Below are 23,747 nucleotides of genomic sequence, written 5' to 3' on the forward strand. Positions count from 1 at the left end.
AGGGGCTGACGGACTGCAGGAGTAGGGGAAGGGGACGCCGTGGGACAGCGAGGGACTTTCCCTTCCTCCGCTTGCACCCTCCCTGGGCTGCCAGCAGCTCACAAGTCAGCTGTCTGGCTAGTGCCTGCTGGAAACCGAAACTGAGCTTTTTGTTTATTTTCTTTGAAGATGGAAACCGAAACTTAACTGAACTTGGCTCCTCCTGTTTCAGGCTGCCGGGGAAATTGCTTCAGGAATTGCCTCCCCACAAGCACGCCTGCAATTTCTGCAGAGCGCCCTCGCCTGACCACCCCATCCGCTTCCCCTGCTGGGTGGAGAAGAGACCCCAACCGTGAGGCCAGAAGGTGCTGACTGTCCAGGGGTGACGCTGGAGGTGGGTCAGGGGGTCAGGGAGTCAGGGGCTTGGGCTGAGCCTGAGGGGGTCCTGGGGCCAGGATTGACTTGCCCCTTCATTTCCTTCACCTGGTGAGCCACCCCTCTGCTGCCAGTTACCCAGAGGATGGTAGGCATCTTCTAGGGGAGTAGGTGAGCAGTGCTGGGCTTCCTGGGTGGCTTTCTGCGGTGGAAGATTCTCGAAGACTAAAAGGCGGCCCACCCCCAAGAGCCACTTCTGCACTGTGGATTCTGTTCCATCAACATGTACCATGTACCCGCCTCAGGCTGGGTGCTGGGGTCCCGGTGGGGACCCCCGCAGCATCTACATCCCCCAAGCGGGGAGCTCCTAGGTTGCAGTGCGGCCAGCGCCCTCTCTGTTCTTAGGCATTTTGGTGGGGGTCCCCAGCTCTGCAGGGAGCCTGCAGCCTCTCTCCTGCCTGGCGCCAGGTTCCGAGCTTGTCCAGGTGCATGCGAACTGGAAACCATCGCAAAGTCCCACCCAAGAGGCTTCTTCTATGCACAAGGGTGATGATATTTGGGTGAGCGAAGCTTCTTTGCAAAGATTCCTGGGTGATGTCCGGTTTAGCCTCCGGGTCCCTTGGAGCACTTTGTGACGGCACAGCCAGACTGAGAAGGCAGAGGGGTCCCTAGGACACTCCTGCCCCCTGGCTCTCGCCACGGGACACAGAGCCCAGTACACATAGAAGTCAGTGCATCCCGAGTTTGTAGCACTGCACTGACCACATTGGAGCGGCCTTAAGACATGGGCAGTGACCACCTCCCAGCCTCCTATGCTTGGCCTTGATCTTGGCTTTGTTTCCTAGAGCCCTGCCCTTCTCAGAGTCTCAGCTTCCTTACCAAAAAAATGCTCAAATCAGGTGGCCCTCGAGGGTCACCCACCTGGCTTGCTTGCAGCCCAATTCTGTGCAAACAGATCTTGAACTAGCACTGGTCCTTAGGTTAAGTAAGACGAAGAAAGAGAGGAGATTCTACTATTTTGGTTTTTAAAAAATTCTCTCTCCTTTTATTCTCCCTGAGAGACAGAAAGATCCCAGTCACGAGTTCACTGTTCAGGTGCCTGCAGTGACTTTACTGGGCCTGGCCCAGGCAGAAGCCAGGAGCCAGGAACTCCATCCAGGACCCCCAGTGGGTGGCACTTATTCGAGCCATCACCTGCTGCCTCCCAGGGTGTGCATTAGCAGGAAGCCGGAACTGGGAGCTGCAGCCAGGAATTGAACCTGGGTGTTCTAACAGGAGATTCGGGTGTTTTAGCTGGCATCCTAACTGCTAGGCCAAATGTGTAACCCCCATGTTGATTTTAAAAATTTGTATCTATTTTATTTGAGGGCGAGAGAAAGAGAGAGCGAGTGCTCCCTATCCACTGGTTAATTCCCCAAGTGTCTGCAATGGCGGGGGCTGGGCCAGGCTAAAGCCAGGAGCTGTACACCTGATCCAGGTCTTCCATCCAACTGTTTGAGCCATCACCACTGCTTCTCAGGGACTCAAACCCAGGCGTTCTGATAGAGGATGTGAATGTCCCAACCAGTGGCTTAACGCCCAAAGTCCACCTCATACAGGATGCTGGTGTCCCAAGAAGCAGCTTAACCCACTTTGCCACAAGACTTGCCCCTGAATCTCTTTATAAATCCTATAGATTCAGTTACAGCAACAGAAGGCCGTGTGTCCTAACACTTCTCTAGTTGGTTCGCTCTCTTTGCAATGTAAATGGTTTCTTTTGTCCCTGAAAACAATAAAGAATCCATAATATTATGAGTACTTCTTAAACCATTAGGTTGAAGAGTTAAAATTGTATATGTGCGGGTATAAAAAGTTAAGCTTAAGCTTACAGGTTTAAACCTTCCTGGTGCAGCTGTGAAAATAAGACAGAGTGAAGTAGCACCTTGACAGTAGGGACTCCATTTTGGGGCACTTGAGACTGCATTCTGGGAAAGCAACCCCCCCACCGTGAGACTCTGGTCTGAAACTATGATCTCAAATAGTCGGACAATAGCAGTGCACTACATCACCCTTGGCAGAGCACAAAAACCCCCTAGCATGATTGCTCAAGCTTAAAAGTAGAAAGGTTGCACCTGGGTTACCTGGGCTAATAATGAAGATGTGATTTGTCTATGCCTTAAGATCATAATTGCTGATTGTAAGATTTTAGCAACCACTTAGCAACTGTGTATTCTCTCCCCCCTCCTGATTTTGCGGTTTTTGCCTTTATAAACCCTATGCTGTAGTTCCTCGGGGCTCCTCTGTCCTTGTATGTTCAGAGAGCCCCAACATGTTGGATCAATAAATCTTTAACCCTTTGCTGGTTGCATGAGAGAGTCTCTAGGAGTTGTTCCTCGGGCGGTGGGCTTTTTCGGGCCCTAACAAGGTGACCATTAAAAATAAGATAGGGAGCAGGCATTTGGCCCAGTTGGGGGGCTGGCACTGTGGTGGCATTGTGACACGTGACACTGGTACCCCATCTTGAAGTGCCAGTCTGAGTCCTGGCTCCTCTGCTTCCAATCCAGCTTCCTACTAAGGCACCTAGGAGGGCAGCAGTTGATGGCCCAAGTACCTGGGCTCCTGACACCCATGTGGGGGACTTGGATGGAGTTCCTGGCTCCTGGCTTCAGCCTGGCCCAGCTCTGGCTATTGGTGGCCATTTGGAGAGTGAACTGGTAGATGGAAGATTCTCTCTCTCTCTCTCTCTCTCTCTCTCTGCCTTTCAAATAAATAAATCTTTGAAAAGGAAAGAAAGGTGCTGTTTGAAATGCCTGCATCACACATCAGAGTGCCTGAGTCCCAAACCTGCCTCTGGCCCTGCCTCAGCTTCCTGCCAATGGAGACCTAGGAAGCATCGCCGACAACTCCAAGTAAAGTGAACTCTGGCCACCAATGTGGAAGTCCTGGATTGAGTTTCTGGCTCCTGGCCTAAGCCCCAGGCCCAGGACCCCTGTGGGAGTGAACCAAATGGGGGCTTGCTCTCTCTCAAATAAAATAAGTATTAAATAACTATTAGTTTCACAGGTTGCAGGCTGGGTGGCTGGGTGTGTTTCGATGCTGATTAGGTAACCCGTTCTCCGTTGCTGGACCTCTAGGCGGCGTCCTTTTTCTTTGCTGTTACAGACAGGGCTAAGATGAGCGTCTCTGCACATCAAACAGCAGACTCATGAGAGTGATCGTCTGATTTGATGCCTTAGACGAGTGGAGGAAGACGGCTCAAGGAACAAAGGAGGCTTTTCCAAGGAGGTTTCTTCTGGCAGTGGGAAGTAAATAGATTTTTAGAGGATGGAGGAAAATTAAAAGAGCAAAAGTCCAAAACTGTGGTGAAATTTTTAAAAACTTTATTTGAATCGTAAAGACACACACACGCGCACGCATGCGCGCGCGCACGCACGCACGTACAGATCTCCCACAGCTGAGGCTGGGCTAGGCTGAATCTAGGAGCCCAGAACTCAATCCAGGTCTCCCACGTGGGTGGCAGGGAGCCGAGTACTTGAGCCGTCGTCACCTGCTGCCTCCCAGGATTTGTTTTAGCAGAAAGCTGGAAGGAGGGGTTGAGCAGGGTCTCAGATCCAGGCACTCGGACCCACGCCAAGTGTGGGTGTCCCATGGAGTAGCTTAAGCACACGCTCAAGGGTTCGAGTCCAAACTGCCTTGCGGTCATTGATCTGAGGCCCCGCCCAGGGAGACGGGTGGGTGGAGATGCAAGCAGAAGCTTGAAATCCCAGGGACCACCCTTGCGGAAATGCCGCCAAGCCCCTTTCAGTCCTGCTGGGGTCGACTGCCCAGCTCCCGCCTGTGCAGACTGGACTGCCGGAGCCCGCCCCTCCCCCTCCTCGGGGCGTGGCCTCTCGCTGGTTTCTGCAAATCCAACGGGGGCACAGAAAGTAGGAACAGCGTGCGTTTCCTTGTCAGATAGGGGGCGGGGAGGGACGGGGTCTGAGCCCCTTCTACCTTCCTGATTGGTCTGGAGCCTAAGGCGTTCGGATAAGATTAATGAGGAGAGTATGACGCATGCTGTAAAGGCTTCAGTGACGGAGTTTTGTGGCTGGTGGTGTTGTTATTTGCAGTTCTGATTAAACGCGGAGAGGAGGGGGCGCAGTCATTGTGGCACAGTGAGTTGAGGCCACTCAGCTTCTGATCCAGCTTCCTGCTGATGGGCACCCTTGGGAGACAGTGGATAATGGGTCCAAGTACTTGAACCTCTGCCACCCACATGGGAGAACCTGGATGGTGTTCAGGGCTCCTGGCTTTGACCTGGCCCAGACCTGGCTGCTGTGGGTATTTGGGGAGTGAACCAGCAGATGGAAGATGTCTCTCTCTCTCTTTCTCTCCCTCTCCCTCTTCCTCTCTCAATCTATCACTCTGCCCTTCAAATAAATAAATCTTTAAAAAAAAAATGCTGTAGGGCTGGTGTTGTGGTGCAGCAAGTAAAGCCACCACTTATGACCCCAGCATCCGATATCGGAGCGCTGGTTCTAGTCCCGGCTGCTCCACTTCCGATGCAGCTCCCTGTTAATGCACCTGGGAAGGCAGCGGAAGATGGCCCAGGTGCTTGGGCTCCTTCCACCCACATGGGAGACCCGGATGGAGTTCCCAGCTCCTGGTTTCAGCCTGGCTATTTCAGGAGTGAACCAGCAGATGGCGGGTCTCTGTCTCTTAGATGAAAGTATTTTAAAATTGTATTTGAATGGCAAAGATACACACACACACACAGATCTGTTGTTCTGCCTTTCAAATACAATTTTAAAAGGAGAGCTGCCGCGAGGAGATAAGCACAGGTATTCCACGAGTCCTATCAAGGATGCTTGCACCAACGAGGGTAATCAGAGCAAGCTTCCTACAGGAAGGAAGCCCCAGCAGATCCTGAGTGGAGAGAAGAAAGGCCCCAGGGTCTGTCTTTTTTGGCAGCTGGACTTCTTTGGGAAAAAAAGAGAAAAAAACCATATTCTATTGCCAGGTGACTTCCAAAGCCTGCTGAACCCTAGTGTCCCCAGGGAGTGGGGGTGGCAGGTTCCACCGGATCCCAGAGGCACCAGCCCAGGGGGAGCTGCCTTTTAATTCCACCTGCAGCCCCTGGCCTAGAGCAGGCTCTCCATCTGCCCATTAGACCCAAGGATGCCTGCTCTTCTGGTCCATGGACTGTGCTGTGAAAGAAGTTGGGACTCGGGGCCCAGGTGCAGCCTCCAGTCTTAGTGACTCCACGTCAATCTCTCGCCCTCTCTGGAATTCAGTTTCCTTATCTGCACATCAAGGGCGCTGACCTGGACAGGGGTCAGGGTGAGCCGAGGGGAAGGCAGAGTCCGGCCCAGCCGTGGGGATGGGCTGGGAATGGGCCCTCGTGTTCTCAGGTCTCCCGATTTTTCACGAGAGTCTAGGTATGCGGCTCCCATTTTCACATGTTTGACGACCCGTCCAAAATGTCCACTAAGCATTGCGTGGGCTCAACGAAGCAGGCCAGTGAACCAGAGTGAACCTCCAGCCAGCTCCCAGTGCCTCATCCCTGGCCTGGCTGCTCTCAGAGGAGCGCTCTCTCACTCACTCACATTGCCATTGTAATGTGCCTGCAAATTGTTCCCACGATTGCCTGGTCAGCCCTTCTCTGCAGCTGTGCTGCGATCCAGCGCTTGATCCCGGGCAGCGGGGTTGAGCCGCCAGGCCCGCTATAGGGGTGCTTCCCCAATCCCCAGGAGCCCCAGGAACTCAGAGTTTTCTCATAAAGGCTTAGAAACCCCAGCAGGCTCATCTGACCATCCCAGACCCAGGGTGAGACACACACACACACACACACACACACACCAATCAATCGATAGATCAATCAATCAAACCTGCTGTGAATCAGAACTTGGATTCGCAGGAAGTCATCCTCCACCGCACCTTTGGTATGATGGAGTTGATGTCCTCACTCCCAGCCCCAATTCCTGCAAAACCACAGTGGTTCCTGGTGAGCCCTTAGGAGCCACCCAGGCCTGGGTTCCAGCCCGGGGCTTTGACACTCTCCAGCTCGATTTTAGGCCTCTCTCTAGACAGGTGACTCCCTTGGAACCTAGTTGGACACCCTTTAAAAATCCCCCCCTTTCCTGGCTCAGGCAGTTGGGACGATGGTTAAGATGTCGCCCAGGACACCTGCATCCCATAGGGGTGTGTGCCTGGATCGGGTCCCGGCTCCTCTGCTTCCCCCATGACTTCTCCTGTTGCTACGCATCCTGGGAGGCCCAAGCACTTGGATCTCTGCCACTCACATGCCTATTTTTTTCCAACAGTTTGCTGTAGAACCCCTCAAATCCTTAGCCCATGTGTTGTCCTGCAGCAGGCCCATCACTGACACGTGGGTGGTGGAAGAGAGTAGGCGCTCATTTTGCAATGTGCAGGGCAAGAAGCCAGGCGGCTGTTGCTCAATCTCTGGACTCCTCAGGGATTAAGTGCAGTGAATCTTGTAGATTAAAGTCAGGGCTGAGCCGTGCGCTGGTCTCTGGTTGAGGCACCGTGCTCCTGGCCTGCCTTTGGTTGGTCAGTGACAGGAGGCCGGCACGCTCATCCGAGAACGTTGTGATGGCAAAGCAGGCTCCAGTCTGCCTTGGGGGTGGAGTGAGCGGTCTATGAGTAGATGATTAAACCAGAACCTGGGGTTCCTGTGAAGCATCTCAACTTGGAGACTGGTGCTAAGACGTTCCCAGCTGTGGGGCTCCATGGGATGTGCAGCCATGGAGCCCCCACGTCAAGGTCGGTCTGCTAGCTGTTGCTGTGTCTTTATCACAAGGCGAATGTTGCTAGTTTCGGTTAGGGCAATGCTTTCCCACGGTCGGGACTTTCCAGAGGAGTTGAGAATGTTGTAAACAACAAGATGGCGCCAAGGACCGTGTGGTGAGCCTGCCTGCTGCGTGACACCTCATCTGATTGGCCCGAGGACGCATGCACACTGCGTGAACAGACAGCGGATTGGAGTGTTCCGTGCATGGACTTGAGCCCGCTTGCAATTGGCCAGATTTTGTATATAAGCTGTGTGCTGAGGAAGGAGGGGGCTTTCCTGTCCACTCTCCTCCTTTCATTCTTTCTCTGTCCCTGTTATTTTCCCATTAAAAGTCTGCTGAAGACCGATAAGCTGCGAACAGTGTCGTTCCTTTGCGGGCAAGGGAGCGGCACCCAGCAGGGGTGATAGTTGCCTTCAGTCATGTGATCTGGAGTCTGGTAGGAGCCTTAATGTAGCGAGTTCATCTTTAGTAAGGAGTTGACTTGTAGGTTTCATAGTAGAGAAAGAACCGCAAAGCAGGGGAGAGAACCCAGGGCCCGCCAGATAAAGTCTACATCAAAGGCATCAGGGACTGGGCTTGGTTTCAAGTCGGCTCGGATTTCAGCTCGTCCATCTAGCCAAGTGAGCTGAATGTATGTTCACAAACACATCCAGACATTCAACCGGTGCGGAGGCGCCCTCCTCTCCCCCACTTCTTTCCGGTGTGACCGCCAGTCCTTATCTGAGTACCTTTGACCTTTCCTGCCAGTGAACTGCCCTGGTGTCCAGCAGAAGGCCTTGTAACAACAGAGAGATGGTGACAGGAATGAAAACTCACCAGTTGTTGTTCGGGGTCGGCTACCACTTCATACAAAGCAGTGGGGACCTCAGTTCTGTTAGGAAAAAAGAAGGTAAGCAAAAAAGAAATATTTCAGGACCTGCATTAAAATCTTAGCAGTTTAAAGGCAGAGAGGAAGACAGACAGATAGACAGACGACAGACAGATGGAGCTGTCCCATCGGTTGGCTCATCCCCCATGTGCCCCTGGCAGCTGGGACTGGGTCAGCATAGAAGCTGGGACCCCAGTGTGAGTCTCCCATTAAGTGGCAGGGACCCAGCTATTGGAGCCTCGTCCACTGCTCTCCAGGGTCTGCGCTGGCAGGGAGCGGGGTCAGAGGCAGAGCTGCCCTTCAAAAACAGGCCCTCTGACGTGGGAGGCGGGCGGCCCAAGCAGCAGCATCCCAGTCACTGCGCCACATGTCTGTCCCCTCAGTGACATTTAGTGGGGGACAGAACTACAGGTGCATTTTTTTCTACTTCCCTTTTTAAAAACAAAGAAAGAAGCCGGCGCCGTGGCTCAATAGGCTAATCCTCCACCTTGCGGCGCCGGCACACCGGGTTCTAGTCCCGGTCGGGGCGCCGGATTCTGTCCCGGTTGCCCCTCTTCCAGGCCAGCTCTCTGCTATGGCCAGGGAGTGCAGTGGAGGATGGCCCAGGTGCTTGGGCCCTGCACCCCATGGGAGACCAGGAAAAGCACCTGGCTCCTGGCTCCTGCCATCGGATCAGCGCGGTGCGCCGGCTGCAGCGGCGGCCATTGGAGGGTGATCCAACGGCAAAGGAAGACCTTTCTCTCTCTGTCTCTCTCTCTCACTGTCCACTCTGCCTGTCAAAAAAAAAAAAAAAAAAAAAAAAAAAAAAAAACAAAGAGGGGCCAGCACTATGGCATAGCAGGTAAAGCTGCTGACTGCAGTGCCGGCATCCCCTATGGGTGCTGGTTTGAGTCCCAGCTGCTCTGCTTCTGACCTCTGCTATGGCCTGGGAAAGCAGCAGAAGATGACCCATGTCCTTGGGCCCCCACACCCACATGGGAGACCTGGAAGAAGCTCCTGGCTTTGGATTGGCCCAGCTCCAGCTGTTGTGACCATTTGAGGAGTGAACCAGCAGATGGAAGACCTCTCTCTCTCTCTCTCTCTCTCTAACTCTTTCAAATAAAGAAAATAAATCTTTAAAAAAAAGAAAAGGAAGACCTTTCTCTCTGTCTCTCCCTCTCTTTCTGTAACTCTGCCTCTCAAAATAAATAACATAAAGATAAAAGAATAAATCTTTTTTAAAAAGATTTATTTTATTTATTTGAAGGAGTTACAGAGAGAGGTAGCATCAGAGAGAGAGAGAGAGGTATTTCATCCGCTGGTTCACTCCCCAGATGGCTGTAACGACTGGAGCTGGGCAGATCCGAAGCCAGGAGCCAGGAACTTCTTCTGGGCCTCCCACAGGGTGCAGGGGCTCAAGGACTTGGACCGTTTTCTGCTTTCCCAGGCCATAGCAGAGAGCTGGATCAGAAGTGGAGCATCTAGGACTCGAACCGGCACCCACATAGGCTGCCAATCCCACACTGGAGTGCTCGGGTTCAGTGCCCAGCTCAGGCTCCTGACTCCAGCTTCCTGCTGACGTAGACCCAAGAAATTGGGTTCCTGCTACACACATGGGAGACCTGGATGGAGTTCCTGGCTCCTGACTTTGGCCTGGGCCCAGCCCAGCCCTTGTGGGCATTTAGGGATTGAAGCAGTGGATGGGAGCTCTCAGTCTCTCTCTCTTTCTGTTTCTACCTCTCAAATAAATTATTGTGTTTTTTTAAAAGATTTTTTAATTATTTATTTGAGAGGCAGAGTTACAGACAGAGAGAGGGACAGACATAGAGAAAGGTCTTCCAACTGCTGGTTCACTTCCCAGATGGCCACAATGGATAGAGCTGGGCCAATCCGAAGCCAGGAGCCAGGAGCTTCTTGTGGGTATCCCACATGGGTGCAGGGGCCCAAGGACTTGGGCCATCTTCTTCTGCTTTCTCAGGCCATCAGCAAAGAGCTAGATTGGAAGAGGAGCAACCAGGACATGAACGGATGCCCATATGGGATGCTGGCACTGCAAGCAGAGGTCTAGCCTACTACACTACAGCGCCAGCCCCAAGATTTATTTTCTTAAAAAGAGATATTTGCTTTATTTGAACGGCAGAGAGACAGAGTGATTTTCCATCTACTTCCCAAATGGTGACAGTGGCCATGACTGGGCCAGGCAAAGCCAGGAGCCTGGAAGTCCATCTGGGTATCCCACACGGTGGCAGGGGCCCAAGCCTTTATGCCATCTTCCACTTCTTTCCCAGGTGCATTAACAGGGAACTGGATTGGAAGTGGAACAGCTGAGATTCGAACTTGCACTCATATGGGATTGCTGGCATTGCAAGTGGCAGCTTAACCTGCTGTGTCACAACACCGCCCCACGGTGATCCTTATTTTAGAAATGTGTAGCCTGAGGTTCAAGGGGAGTCTAGATTTTTCCAAAGTCTGAAGCCAAGGAACAGAGCCAAGCCTGAAATCCAGATTCTCCCCAACATGGTTGACAGCTTCCTTAGGGAAAACCCTTTCAGTATGTCCTCCATTCTACTAGCTATGCACACATGGTGTGTAAAGACAGACTGTGCAAGGGAGCACAAAGGCCAGTAGAAACAAAGACACAACGGGGGCTGGAGGGCCTTTGTCCACTGTTAACGTCCATATTTGTACAGAAGTGTACCTCCACTTCTGTTGATACAAGCATGTATTGTGTGGGCTTGTCCTGCGAGGCCCACACTGTCAGGATGATGGGGTGACAGCGTTCTTTGACAAGAAGCACCAGAGACAGTTTCGGTGAACATGTCCATTTATTAACAATCAGGCACAGGCTTTTAAAGGGCAGGCAAAGAAGGGAGTAGCTAGTTCAGGGCAACACTAATTCTATAGGATAAAGCCAATACTGGTGCCCGTATGCTTCTCCAATCAGCTTGAAGGTCATGGAGCCTACATAGCCTTCCAGGTAGTTCTTATGGGTCTGCGCCACACGCCGGAGCTGTTTATTTGGTTGACAATTATAATGCCCTTCAACAGGAAGTGGGGGTGATGGAAATATACCTGGGGTCCCTGCCACCTGCCAGCAGTCAGGTCATGTGTAGCTCTCAGTGTGCCTAGCCCCTGACTAGGGTCTTTCCTGGGAGGCATGGTGTGCCATGTCCTGTTAACTTCCTGCATGGGTTAGGCAGGCAGTCTCCCAGCCAGGCACAGGATCACCCATGGTATTGTCTTTAAAAATTTATTTTGTGGGGCCGGCGCGGTGGTGCAGTGGATTAAAGCACTGGCCTGAAGTGCCGGCATCCCTTATGGGCGCCACTTTGAGTGTTTTGAAAGACAGAGGTGGGGCCGGCGCAGTGGTGTAGTGAGCAAAGCCGCTGCCTGCAGTGCCAGCATCCCAAATGGGCACCGGTTCAAGTCCCGGCTGCTCTACTTCCAATCCAGCTCTCTGCTATGGCCTGGGAAAGCAGTAGAAGATGGCCCAAGTCCTTGGGCCCCTGCACCCATGAGGGAGACCTGGAAGAAGCTCCTGGCTCCTGATTTCAGATTGGCTCAGCTCAAGCTGTTGCAGCCATTTGGGGAGTGAACCAGCGGGTGGAAGGCCTCTCTGCCTCTGCCTCTCTGATTTTCGAATGAATAAATAAATCTTGTATAGCTGTGATGTAGTCTAACCACATTAAAAAAAAAAAGACAGACAGACAAATAGACAGACAGGGAGAGATCTCCCAAGCACTGATTCACTCCCAAAATACCCACAAAAGCCAAGGCTAGCCCACACCGAAGCTGGGAACCCAGAAAGCCAGGATTCCAGGCCTCCCAATGTGGGTGGCAGGGACACAACCACTTGAACCATTTTTTGAAAAAATATATTTATTAATTTTAAAGATTCACTCCCCAAATGGCTGCAATCGCCATAGCTGGGCCAGTCTGAAGCCAGGAGCCAGGGACTCCATCCAGGTCTCCCACATGGGTGGCAGGGACCCAAACACCTGGGACATCTGCTGCTGCTTTCCTAGGAGCATCAGCAGGGAGCTGGACCAGAAGCAGAGTAGCCCGGCTTGAATCAGCACCCATATGGGATGCTGGCGTCACAGGCGGCAGCTTAACTCACAGCGCCACGACGCCGATCCCAGCTCCTTGAGCTACTTGCCTACCTCCTAGAGTATGCATTAGGACTGAAAGCAGAGGAGTCTAGACTCAAACCAGATACTCTGAGTTGGGGTGTGGGTGTCCCAAGAGGTATCTGAACGGCTATGCCAAACCCCTGCCACCTACATTTTTATTATTTTTAAGATTCATTTATTTGAAAGTCAGAGTTACAGAGAGAGAGGAGAGAAAGAGAGAGAGAGAGAGAGCACTCTTCCATTCACTGATTCACTCCCCAGATTGTGGCATAGCCTGAGCTGGGACAGGCTGAAGCCAGGAGCCAGGAGCTGCAGCTGGTCTCGCACATGGATGCAGGGGCCCAAGAACTTAGATCATCTTCCAAGCTTTCCCAGGCGTGGAGAAGGGAGCTGGATCAAAAGTGGAGCAGCCTCATTTTGAACCTGTGTCCATATGGGAAGCCGGCATTGCAGGCAGTGGCTTTACCCACTATCCCACAATGCCTTCCTATTTATATCTAGTTTTGTAAGCTTTTACATTTTTTTAGAGGCAGAGAGACTCACCTGTCCCATCCACTGCCTCCTCTCCCACATGCCTAGAGCAGCAGGGCTGGACCAGGATGAAGCTCTAAACCAGGAACTCAGCTCAGGTTTCCTACCGGGGTGTCAGGGATCCAGCTGTTTGTTCAGCTGCTGCCTCCCTGTGTGCACATCAGCAGGAAGCTGGAATTGGAGGTGGAACCGGGACTTTAACCCAGACGCTCTGCTGTTGGTTCTGTGTGTCCTCAGCAGCATCTTTTTTTTTTTTTTTTTTTTTTTGCAGGTTCACATAAAGTCATTTTATTAAGGACTACATTTTTTTTTTTTTTTTGACAGGCAGAGTGGACAGTGAGAGAGAGACAGAGAGAGAAAGGTCTTCCTTTGCCGTTGGTTCACCCTCCAATGGCCGCCGCTGCAGCCGGCGCACCGCGCTGATCCTGGCAGGAGCCAGGAGCCAGGTGCTTTTCCTGGTCTCCCATGGGGTGCAGGGCCCAAGCACCTGGGCCATCCTCCACTGCACTCCCTGGCCATAGCAGAGAGCTGGCCTGGAAGAGGGGCTACCGGGACAGAATCCGGTGCCCCGACCGGGACTAGAACCCGGTGTGCCGGCGCCGCAAGGTGGAGGATTAGCCTATTGAGCCACGGCGCCGGCTAAGGACTACATTTTGAAGCCAGCCAGTTTGTCCGATGTTTAAATAACAAGCTTTTTAATATTAAAGCAGAAAGGTACTGCCACAACGTGACAGAAGTACAACTTTAACCAAAAACCCTCTCACACACAATGATATATTAAATGCTATTTTTATTTAAGCAAGGCACCCCTACTTGTTCTAAAACATGGGATGTGCTACCCTATTGAAAAAGCAAATGAGAACTTAAGGTTTTTTTTTCCTATCTAGAGCTGGTTTAAATTCAAGTGAGGCCATTCATGTCCTTACCAATCTGGACTGCTGACACGTTACTCCACAGTTCTGAGACTCACACACACACTCAAGGGTCACCCAAAACCAAAAAACTGGGGGGTGGGGGTGGTTCAGACAACTTTTAAGTTGAGACTAGAATCTCCCCTTAGGTAGACAGGCACCAATGTTAAATGCCTTTAGCACAAGGCTTTAGAAGGGCAAAACATTTCTAAAGACATAAAACTGTCAACATGTATGATTTACACTAACCCGTGATTTTTCTGCTTTATTTGCTGTCTTTTTAATTCCTACTCCTATGTACGTCATCAAATACAGCTAAAATTAAAAGTATTCTGCCAGACCACACTGGTTCAAAGGTCTGAAACCTTCCTTGCTTTGGTGAGCATTTGGTTAAAATAAATCATTATTTTACTCCATGAGAAGTATTATATCAGAGTTCTCAATTCATAGGCAAAGAAACAAAACCTAACACAGATTATTTTAAATGGGAGAAAGATTTTAAAGAACTGTGCTAAATAAAAATATGCAGTCTTCATAATGGGTAATATCCTCTATGAAAACAGTTCAAATCATATAAAGACCAGTTTTTAAAATCAAATCCTGAATAGTTTGAACAACAATTTTAATTTGTGGTTTGTTTCAAAATCCCAAACTGAATCTTTTCTCTTTCTAAATAGTCCATTATGAATTTTTCTTAGAAGTAATTAATCCAAAAACCCCAAAATCTTTTCTCTAGCAGCTGCTGCTAATAAACTGGAATGTTATAGCTGGCGCTGCGGCTCACTAGGCTAATCCTCCACCTAGTGGTGCCGGCACACCGGGTTCTAGTCCTGGTTGGGGCGCTGGATTCTTTCCCGGTTGCCCCTCTTCCAGGCCAGCTCTCTGCTATGACCAGGGAGTGCAGTGGAGGATGGCCCAAGTGCTTGGGTCCTGCACCCCATGGGAGACCAGGAGAAGCACCTGGCTCCTGCCATTGGATCAGCACGGTGCGCCGGCCGCAGCGCGCTGGCTGTGGCGGCCATTGGAGGGTGAACCAACGGCAAAAGGAAGACCTTTCTCTCTGTCTCTCTCTCTCACTATCCACTCTGCCTGTCAAATAAATAAATAAACTGGAACGTTATATCCCATGTCCAAGAAAGATGTGCAAATGAAATGCTTCTTGCTTCATCCTTATTAGATGGAGTCCCTGGAAGTCTTGTTTTCCTTTTGGACATGAATTTAGGAACAGTTCAGTATACCTATGTTGGACGTGGCGGCAAATGAGTTCTCGTGGGTCTCGAAGTGCACGTCGGCCTCCCCGGTGGCCTTCCCGCTGGAGCTGTACTCCATGGTGATCCTCACAGGCTTCAGTGGAACAAAGGAGTTTATAATGTCTTGGGCATTGGCTTGGAAAGGCAGTCGTCTCATGTGGACGAAATGTGATGGAGTCGTCCCCAGATCCACAGCCTCTGGAAGCTTTTCTGACATTTCCTTAGGCAACTCTATTTCCTTCTCACTTTCAAATGCTGTTATGGGCGAATATCCTCATTCACTTCATGTTCTTCAAAGACCACCTCTGGCTCAGTTATATATTAGCAGTAGGAGAAGATGCCGTTTTCTTTCCCTTGTGCGAGCCAACGTGTGTTTGAACTTCATTCCTTCTTGTGGGGAGCAACCCGGACTAGACTAAGTTACTGGAATTAAGACTTATTCTATGCATCTGCTCTCCCACAATATGGCGCTGAGAAGGGAGAAACAGCTTCTACGCAGCTGCCTCCAGTTCAACCAATAAACTGTAGGACCTGCTCCTGATTGGAGGAGAGCAGCGTACTCGGCGTGTGGGTAGCAGAGTTGGGATTGGTGGAAAAGGACTATAAAGGAGGAGAGAGACAACATGCACCAGGAACATCCAAGGGGAACACCTGAGGGAACACCTGTGCAGCCCCCGAGAGAGCCGGCTGGCGGTGTGCCACTCCCCCGCGGAAGTGGGGAATGTGGCAGGGGGAACCGCCCTTCCACGGAGGTGGAAGGGACAGTAGCCAACCCGGGAAGAACCAGCAGCAAACCCGGGGAGGGCCGAGCAGACGAAAGAACAGTGCAGGGTCCTGTGTCGTTCCTCCACGAAGACGGGGAGCGACATAATGGTGCCGTGACTCGGATATGAAGCCTAGGCAGGGTTTAGTGTCGTTCCTCCATGAAGAGGGGGAGCGACACTTCTGCTTGGAAATATCTCTATATATCGGTTACCAATTTCTTCCCCGTGTTTCGACAGGGCTTGGCTGGCCATCTCAGGTTCTTCAAACTGCACAGAGGCCTCCCCTGTTTTTCTTCTCCCTCTGTAGTCCATCACAAATGTAATGTCCACTATATTCAGACCTGCAAAGAAGTCTACAATGTCTTTCTCATTGCAACTATAAGGAAGTCCTCGCAAACAAACCACGCCGTCATTTACCACAGGTGAAGATTTGACCTGCAGGCTCTTCATTAAGGCATCCACATCTTCATTGTTTATCTCATATACTTCCACGTACCCCTGACCCATGTACATGCGGTGCTTCTCCAAGGCCTTCTGCACATCTTGCTCTGACTGCATTTCAATTAAGGCATCACCCCTTCGTTTCCCATCTCTATTTAAGAGGAAGTGTATTCCTTCTCGCCATTGCGGATTCTGCAGTCTGAGAAAAAGTTAAGCACATCTTCCACAGTGCATGACCAGGGCAATCCTTGAGTTCGAATGAGAAAAACATCATCCACTTCCTCTCCTATCTTGGATGGGGCCAATTCATACTCAGGGTGTGGTGGAAGGTCTTCCAGGTAGGTAGTTTTGGACTCCTGGCTGTAGCCCCGCGCCGGGCCCGCGGCCGCCGCCAGCCACTGCCGCAGCAGAGGAGCGCGCAGGGCCAGGTAGGAGGCGGCGGCCGCGGCTGCGGCGGAGGTGGCCGCAGGCGGAGGAGGGCCCGCCAGCCTCCCGGCGGGCGCAGGCCCGATCTGGAGGCCGCGCGTCTGGGAGGCGGCGGCCGCGGCGGCCCGAGACGCCGGAGGGGAAGGAGCCAGCGGCGGAGTAGAAGGGCAGGCAGGCGGCGCCGGTGCGCCGGCAACTGCTGCAGGTGCAGCCGCAGCCGCAGCCCCGGAGCAGCGCCGAGCACCCAGCGCGTCCCGGCCATGGACTCCGGCGGCGGCGTGGGCCTGGAGGCGGCTGCCGCTGCAGCGCGAGTGGAGGGGAAGCGGACTCCAGGGCCGGGGAGGGAACGCCGGGCACATGCGCCGCCGGCACCGGGGGACAGCGGCCTCAGCAACATCTTAACAACCAGGCCAAACACCCACTCCACTTCCTTTTCCTTTTCTTTCCTTTTTCTTTTCTTTTCTCTTTCTTTCTTTCTTTCTTTCTTTCTTTCTTTCTTGCTTTCTTGCTTTCTTGCTTTCTTGCTTTCTTGCTTTCTTGCTTTCTTGCTTTCTTGCTTTCTCTCTTTCTCTCTTTCTCTCTTTCTCTCTTTCTTTCTTTCTGGCAGAGTGGATAGTGAGAGAGAGAGAAAGGTCTTCCTTTTGTCCTTGGCTCACCCTCCAATGGCCGCCACGGCTGGCGCACCGCGCTGATCCGAAGCCAGGAGCCAGGTGCTTCTCCTGGTCTCCCATGGGGTGCAGGGCCCAAGCACTTGGGCCATCCTCCACTGCACTCCCGGGCCACAGCAGAGAGCTGGCCTGGAAGAGGGGCAACCGGGACAGAATCCGGCGCTCCGACCGGGACTAGAACCCGGTGTGCTGGCGCCGCAAGGCGGAGGATTAGCCTAGTGAGCCGCGGCGCCGGCCTCTTTTTTTTTTTTTAAAGATTTATTTACTTATTTATTTGAAAGTCAAAGTTACATAGAGAGAAAAGTAGAGGCAGAGAGAGAGAGAGAGAGAGAGAGAATTCTTCCATCTGCTGGTTCTCTCCCCAATTGGCCACAATGACTGGAGCTGTGCCAATCTGTAGCCAGGAGCGAGGAGCTTCCTCTGGATCTCCCACAGGGGCCCAAGGACTTGGACCACCTTCTGCTGCTTTCCCAGGCCATAGCAGAGAGCTGGATCAGAAGTGGAGTAGCCGGGACTCGAACCAGTGCCCAAATGGGATGCTGGCACTGCAGGCGGCGGCTTTACCCACTACACCCAGTGCCGGCTCCAACACTTTCTTTCTCTTAACTAAGTGTTATATAATGAAGTGCTTCAGGACTCCCAGGAGGGAGTACCTGGGCCATCAGTGACAGCTGCCTCCCTGGGTTACACTGGAGAGGCGGGACTGGATGTGGCAGTGCGCAGGTGCGTCCCGTGGCGCCAAGGCAACGGCCAGAGGGGAGTGCACATGCGCGTGGCACTTTGCCCCGGAAGTGTACTCGCGCGCATGCGTGGCCCTGACTGCCCCGGCGCTCAGGTGAGAGTCAGCTCGGCGTCCGTTGCGGAGAGCCTGCGTGAGCTGAGAGGAGAGGAGCCGTCCTCGACGCCGCTGGCCGAGCCTGAGCCTGAGGGAGACTCAGCGGACCCAGGGTCAGGCTGGGACGAGGAGAGGCTGCGTGTCCGAGGCTGTTGCGCTGTTTCCCAGAAGCAACGGCCTTTTAATACCGCAGAAAGTAGTGACGGTTTTGTGACATAGGTGTTCCGTGTCTGTAGGGATACTTGTGGGCTTTTCCCAGGTGGATTCTGTTCTGGGATAGATTGCTTTTGCATGGTAGCCGCCCTTGCATCCCCAGAGTGACTCTCAGTTGCGCACAGTGTGCTAAGCTTAGGTTGTGCTACCGGATCGCATTGGGTAACAGTTTGTTGAGGAATGGGACACATTCACGACGGATATTTACGTGCCATTTTCTGTATGGTGTGTGTGTTTGGATGTTGGGATAATGCTGGTCTGATGGAGTAAAAAGGAAAGTTTTTCCTCTTCATCTGCTTTTTGGAAGGGTGTGCAAATCACGGATTTTAATTATCCTTTCAATGGGAGTTTTCACCGGTGGAGCCGTCTGGTCATGGAGTTCTCTTCGTGTGTTTCTGTTTCCCTGCTACTACAGCTTCGCTTCAAATCATAAGTTATTCAGAGTTCCTAGTTTTCCTGGAGTCAGTTTTAGCGGTTTGTGTCTTTCTAAGAAGCAGTCCACACTGTGTCGACGTTATGCCTTGGCTTTTCCATCGTGTGTTCTGATGATTATTTTGGTAAGGTAGGTAGTCGTGCCCTCTCTGTCGTTTCTGTTGTTCCGTCACTTGAGTCTGTTCCCGTGTTTCCTGTGGATAAAAGTTTTGTCCGTGTCACTTGAGTTTTAAAGAATTGTATTTTGGTCTCACTGAATTTCTGTTGCGGTATTTTCTATTCCGTTGGATTTCTTTCCGTTTGAATCTTTTTCTTCCTTCCACTTTTTTTTTTTTTTTTTTTTTTTTGGACAGGCAGAGTGGACAGAGAGAGAGAGAGAGAGAAAGGTCTTCCTTTTTCTGTTGGTTCACCCCCCAAATGGCCACTATGGCCAGCGCGCTGCGCCGATCCGAAGCCAGGAGCCAGGTGCATCCTCCTGGTCTCCCATGCGGGTGCAGGGCCCAAGCACTTGGGCCATCCTCCACTGCACTCCCTGGCCACAGCAGAGAGCTGGCCTGGAAGAGGGGCAACCGGGACAGAAACCGGCGCACCAACCGGGACTAAAACCCGGTGTGCTGGCGCTGCAGGTGGAGGATTAGTGCTCCCCGTGGGCACTGTTAGGCTCTGTGACTGGCATTTACAGGGGAAATTTCTGGGGAAATTCCAAAATTCAAGCGGTTTATGCCAACCGTCTTAAGATGCTTTACCTGTGTTTAACTAAAGTCAGATCTATGGGGGAAAACTAGATGGAGAGTTCGCTACAAAAAATGCCTTTGTTTCAACTTTGTACAATTTTGTTTGTGAGTTATGTAGGTCTCAATAATTATGAGTGGGAAAACTCAAACTGTGACTTGCAGTTCAGTGTTGCAAATATTTTAGAGCTTTCTATTGAAGTGCTGTAGTGAGGGTACAGGCATTGAGTCGAGGAAACCCTTCAATGAATTGGCACATCTGTAGTTTTCAGAGTGCTGCTTTCAAAGACATTTAAACTTTGTAAACATTTTCTAACATAGGATGTTAAACTGAAAATTGCTGCTTCAACAAACAAACAGTGAGTTCTATGTGATTGGTAACCCTTCCTGTGATAATCAAGCATATTGCTTGATTTTCCCATCTGATAACTGTGGAAGATGACGTGAGTGTCAAATGGGGAAAGAAAGATTGCTTTAATATTTATTTATGTATTTGAAAGGCAGAGCTACAGAAAGGCAGAGGCAGAGTGAGAGAGTGTGAGAGAGAGACAGAGAGGTCTTCCGTCTGCTGGTTCACTCCCCAGATGGCCACAATGGCCAGAGCTGAGCTGATCCTGTAGCCAGGAGCCAGGAGCTTCTTCTGGGTCTCCCACGTGGGTGCAGGGGCGAAGCACTCGGGCCATCTTCCACTTTCCTAGGCCATAGCAGAGAGCTGGATCACAAGTGGAGCAGTGGGACTCAAGCCAGTGCTCTTATGAGATGCTGACACTGCAGGTAGAGGCTTTACCTGCTACACCACAGTGCCATCCCCAAGAAATATTCTTGTGGTAGACTGTCGTTCATGGGCTATAGTCCTCTGCTCTGTGCAGGTAGAATTTGAGTAATTCTTGCAGACCCCTAAGTTTTTGAGGTACATAGAGATAACATGGTAAATGTAGTGGGACCCACAGTTTTCCAGTGAAATACTTCATGATATCTGTTGGGGTCCTGCCATTTATGAAAATGGGTTCTAAAGCAACCTGATCAGCGAAGACATCGCCACCTATCGATCCAGTGAGGCAAGTCCAGAGTGAGCACCTGTAACCCTGGTGGAGGCTCCACCCCTGGTGACTAGGATCTGTAGGCCTGTGCTGCTGCTGGTTCCACAGGGAAGGGCCTGTCACACTGCTGTCAATGTCCTGGTTTCATATTTTGGTATTGTTATGTTTGGGTTTGTTCTTCAACTTAAATACGTGGTATCTCCATTTGGTTCATACAGTTCATCTTGCAGCTTTCACAGCTAAATTTCTTTTGTTTTAAAATTTCTTGTTTATATAAAGGTGAACAAATATCATGTATTTCATATACATAGATTGAGGAGCACAGTGATACTTCCCACCTTCCCCCGCACCACCATCCTGTCCTCCTTTCTCCTTCCTTCCTTGTGATGATTAAACAAACTGAAAGAATGTCATTGTGAAAATTAAAAGAAAGTGTAAATTCTAAACCTTGACAGAACTAACTCCACAATGTGTAGCTCCTAGTAGGAACTGAAAATGCAGGTTGTGTTGTTAAAAAATTGTCATGCATTTAAATATGGAAACCCTAGGAATTTAGGTTGAGTTTAGGTGAGAAACTACCATGGTGCCTCCCCAAATATGTGTTCTCTAAACATAATGTGCCACACCCAACTATTCCTTTGAACTAAGGGACATAGTGGTCACCAATGATGGGAAAGGGAAGGCTTTATAGGGCAGAGAACCTGAGGACTGTGACCAAGACCTGTCCCCGTGAGTCAGTGAGGTCAAACTGTGCATGAGCCCCCTGGCTCCAAGCCCCAGCACTTGTCCCATCTTCCTATCAGACTTCATTTACAAAACACAAATTCAAGTGAAATTCAGTCAGAATTTGAATAGCAGAGAGTGTGTACTCTTGAGATTGGTACAGTAGCAGTGTCACTGGTCACATACTGATGAAGCAGGCCCTGCATTTTAGTTCCATGATTTAATTGGACTAACTCACAACCTGCCTATAATATGTGACTATGTTATATGCACATAGGAATGTGCACACATTGGTGGGATAATAGCATATAGTAATTTATAATTCTCATTTCACTTTGCACTTTCCTGATTTCCTGCAGATACACTACCTTTCATTTTCTATTTCTGAGTTTTCAGTTTGAGGGAGGTGGGGTGACAGTATAATGTGTTACTTAGGTATTGTCTTAAATATTCTCTTGATAGAATTCCCGAATCTTTGTTTTCAAGATATAAATCTCCTTCTATACCCAATTTGCTTAGAGTTTTCATCATGAAAGGGTGTTGTATTTTAGCAAATGAAAGGGTTAGTACTATGAAGCTGCTTAACATATGTATCACTCTTAGAGTGTTTTTTTAAATTTATTTTATTTTATTTATTTATGTATTTTCCCAGAGAACATTTATTTAAGGTGTACAAACTTAGTGCATTCAATAAATACAACTTTAGGAGCCTAGTAATTCTTCCGGCCATACCCACCATCCCACTCCCACTCCTATCGTGTTTATAGTATTCTTTAAGAACACTGGCCTTAGGAATTCACAAATACAGAATATAGTGTTAACTGGTTACCCAGCGTATATATTAGATTTTCAAAACCTGATCACATCATAACTGCAAATTTGATTTATTTAGATGTATTTGAAAGGCAGGAAGTGTGGGGAGCAACTGGGAGCAACTGGGACTAGACTAAGTTACTGGAATTAAGACTTATTCTATGCATCTGCTTTCCCACAATATGGGGCTGAGAAGGGAAACAGCTTCTACACAGCTGCCTCCAGTTCAACCAATAAACAGCAGGACCTGCTCCTGATTGGAGGAGAGCAGCGTACTCGGCGTGTGGGTAGCAGAGTTGGGATTGGTGGAAGAGGACTATAAAGGAGGAGAGAGACAACATGCACAGGGAACATCTAAGAGGAACACCTGTGCAGCCCCCGAGAGAGCCGGTCGGCGGTGTGCCGCTCCCCTGCGGAAGTGGGGAAAGTGGCAGGGGGAACCGCCCTTCCACGGAGGTGGAAGGGACGGTAGCCAACCTGGGAAGAACCAGCAGCAAACCCGGGGAGGGCCGAGCAGACGAAAGAACAGCGCAGGGTCCTGTGTCGTTCCTCCACGAAGACGGGGAGCGACAAGGAAGCAGGCCCTGAACATCTCATGCACTGTTTCCCTCCTCAGATGTCCTCAGTAGGAGGCCTGGGCGGGAGAAAGCCAGGAGCAGGACCTTGTTGTTCCAGGTCTCCCACTGGAGGGTCTGCATGTTTCATCATCACTGTTACAATCTGAAGACAACATTGGAAAGCTTTCCAAATGACAGCACCATGCTCTGTACTAGCAACAGGTCTATAAACTATATAATACATACATACATATATGTATATGTATATATGTGTGTATATATATATATATCATCTTGTTCAACACAATGCAAAAAAGACATGCAGGAAGAGACTTGGTTTTCACATTACGCTGTTCATTCAAGTAAGCTTAAAAATATATCTTTTCCATTTTCTTTCCTCTTTTTGTTTTGTTTAAATAAATCATGGATCATAAATGACAATCTTTCACCAAAATGTATAATATAATTCTTTGGTGTGTTTTGAACTCTTCCAGGAAAAAAAAAGATGATGTCTAAAAATAAATTAATTCAACTGCACAAATAAAAGTGTTCACATACAAGTTATTAACAATGACAAGACTACATCAACCACTCACAGCACACAAAACAAATTTCTACAAACCCTGGGGGAGGGATGTGTCTTCAGGGTCTCTGAGGGTAAATTAGTGCTCTTTATTATATTTGTATGACGTTTCTAATGGACTGCATTTTGCACAGGAGATGTGTTGTACCAACTGAAAATAAATTGACTACGAGTTATTGTCCTAGGTCCTTGACCTTTCTGATTCTCCCTCTCTTGATTGTAAAACACATACTTGCTGCATTGCCAACAGATCCTGGACTGTGCCTGTGTCCAGAAATATTTGCAAAAGCCCTTTCAGTTCTAATATTTATGATTTTTAAAAAAAGTCCACTCTTTTTTTTTTTAAACCAATCTCGTTCTAGTGTGATATTTTTATATGGGATTATTTGTTTGAGTCAATTCAAATTATACAAAGTGTATTAAAATGTTGTAAATGATGTCAGGCCTATGTTGTATTCATGTTTTTGCTTTCTAGCCAAAGTGGTTTTATATTCTGTGTATACAAGTCTTTACATGTCCTTAATATGCTTTAAACTTGTTTCTTTTACAGATCTGTTTTTGCAAAAACTGTAGTGTCTCTTTTTAACAGTGCCTACTTAATCGGTTACTCTGCCATTTCTAGTTTTAGGTCCTGTAAGCTCTTTTTAGCTCTGTTAAATAGTTCTGAGTTATGTGAGGATTTTGTGTGCTAACTCCTATGTTCAAGGTTTTTATTTCTGGTTTAT

At 49.9% G+C, this 23,747-nt stretch overlaps 1 long non-coding RNA gene and 1 pseudogene across 1 annotated transcript; one reads left to right on the forward strand and one right to left on the reverse strand.

Moving 5' to 3' along the window:
* The first annotated feature begins 196 nt into the window (after positions 1–196).
* On the forward strand, positions 197–7,519 carry LOC127488120 (uncharacterized). Its single transcript, XR_007915567.2, has 2 exons — positions 197–373; positions 3,496–7,519. It is a non-coding gene; the product is annotated as an uncharacterized lncRNA (long non-coding RNA).
* Positions 7,520–14,915: 7,396 nt separating this feature from the next.
* On the reverse strand, positions 14,916–16,689 carry LOC138847372 (G-rich sequence factor 1 pseudogene; annotated as a pseudogene).
* Positions 16,690–23,747: the final 7,058 nt, after the last annotated feature.

This window comes from Oryctolagus cuniculus, chromosome 21, assembly GCF_964237555.1.
Source record: "Oryctolagus cuniculus chromosome 21, mOryCun1.1, whole genome shotgun sequence".
Classification (NCBI taxonomy): Eukaryota; Metazoa; Chordata; class Mammalia; order Lagomorpha; family Leporidae; genus Oryctolagus; species Oryctolagus cuniculus.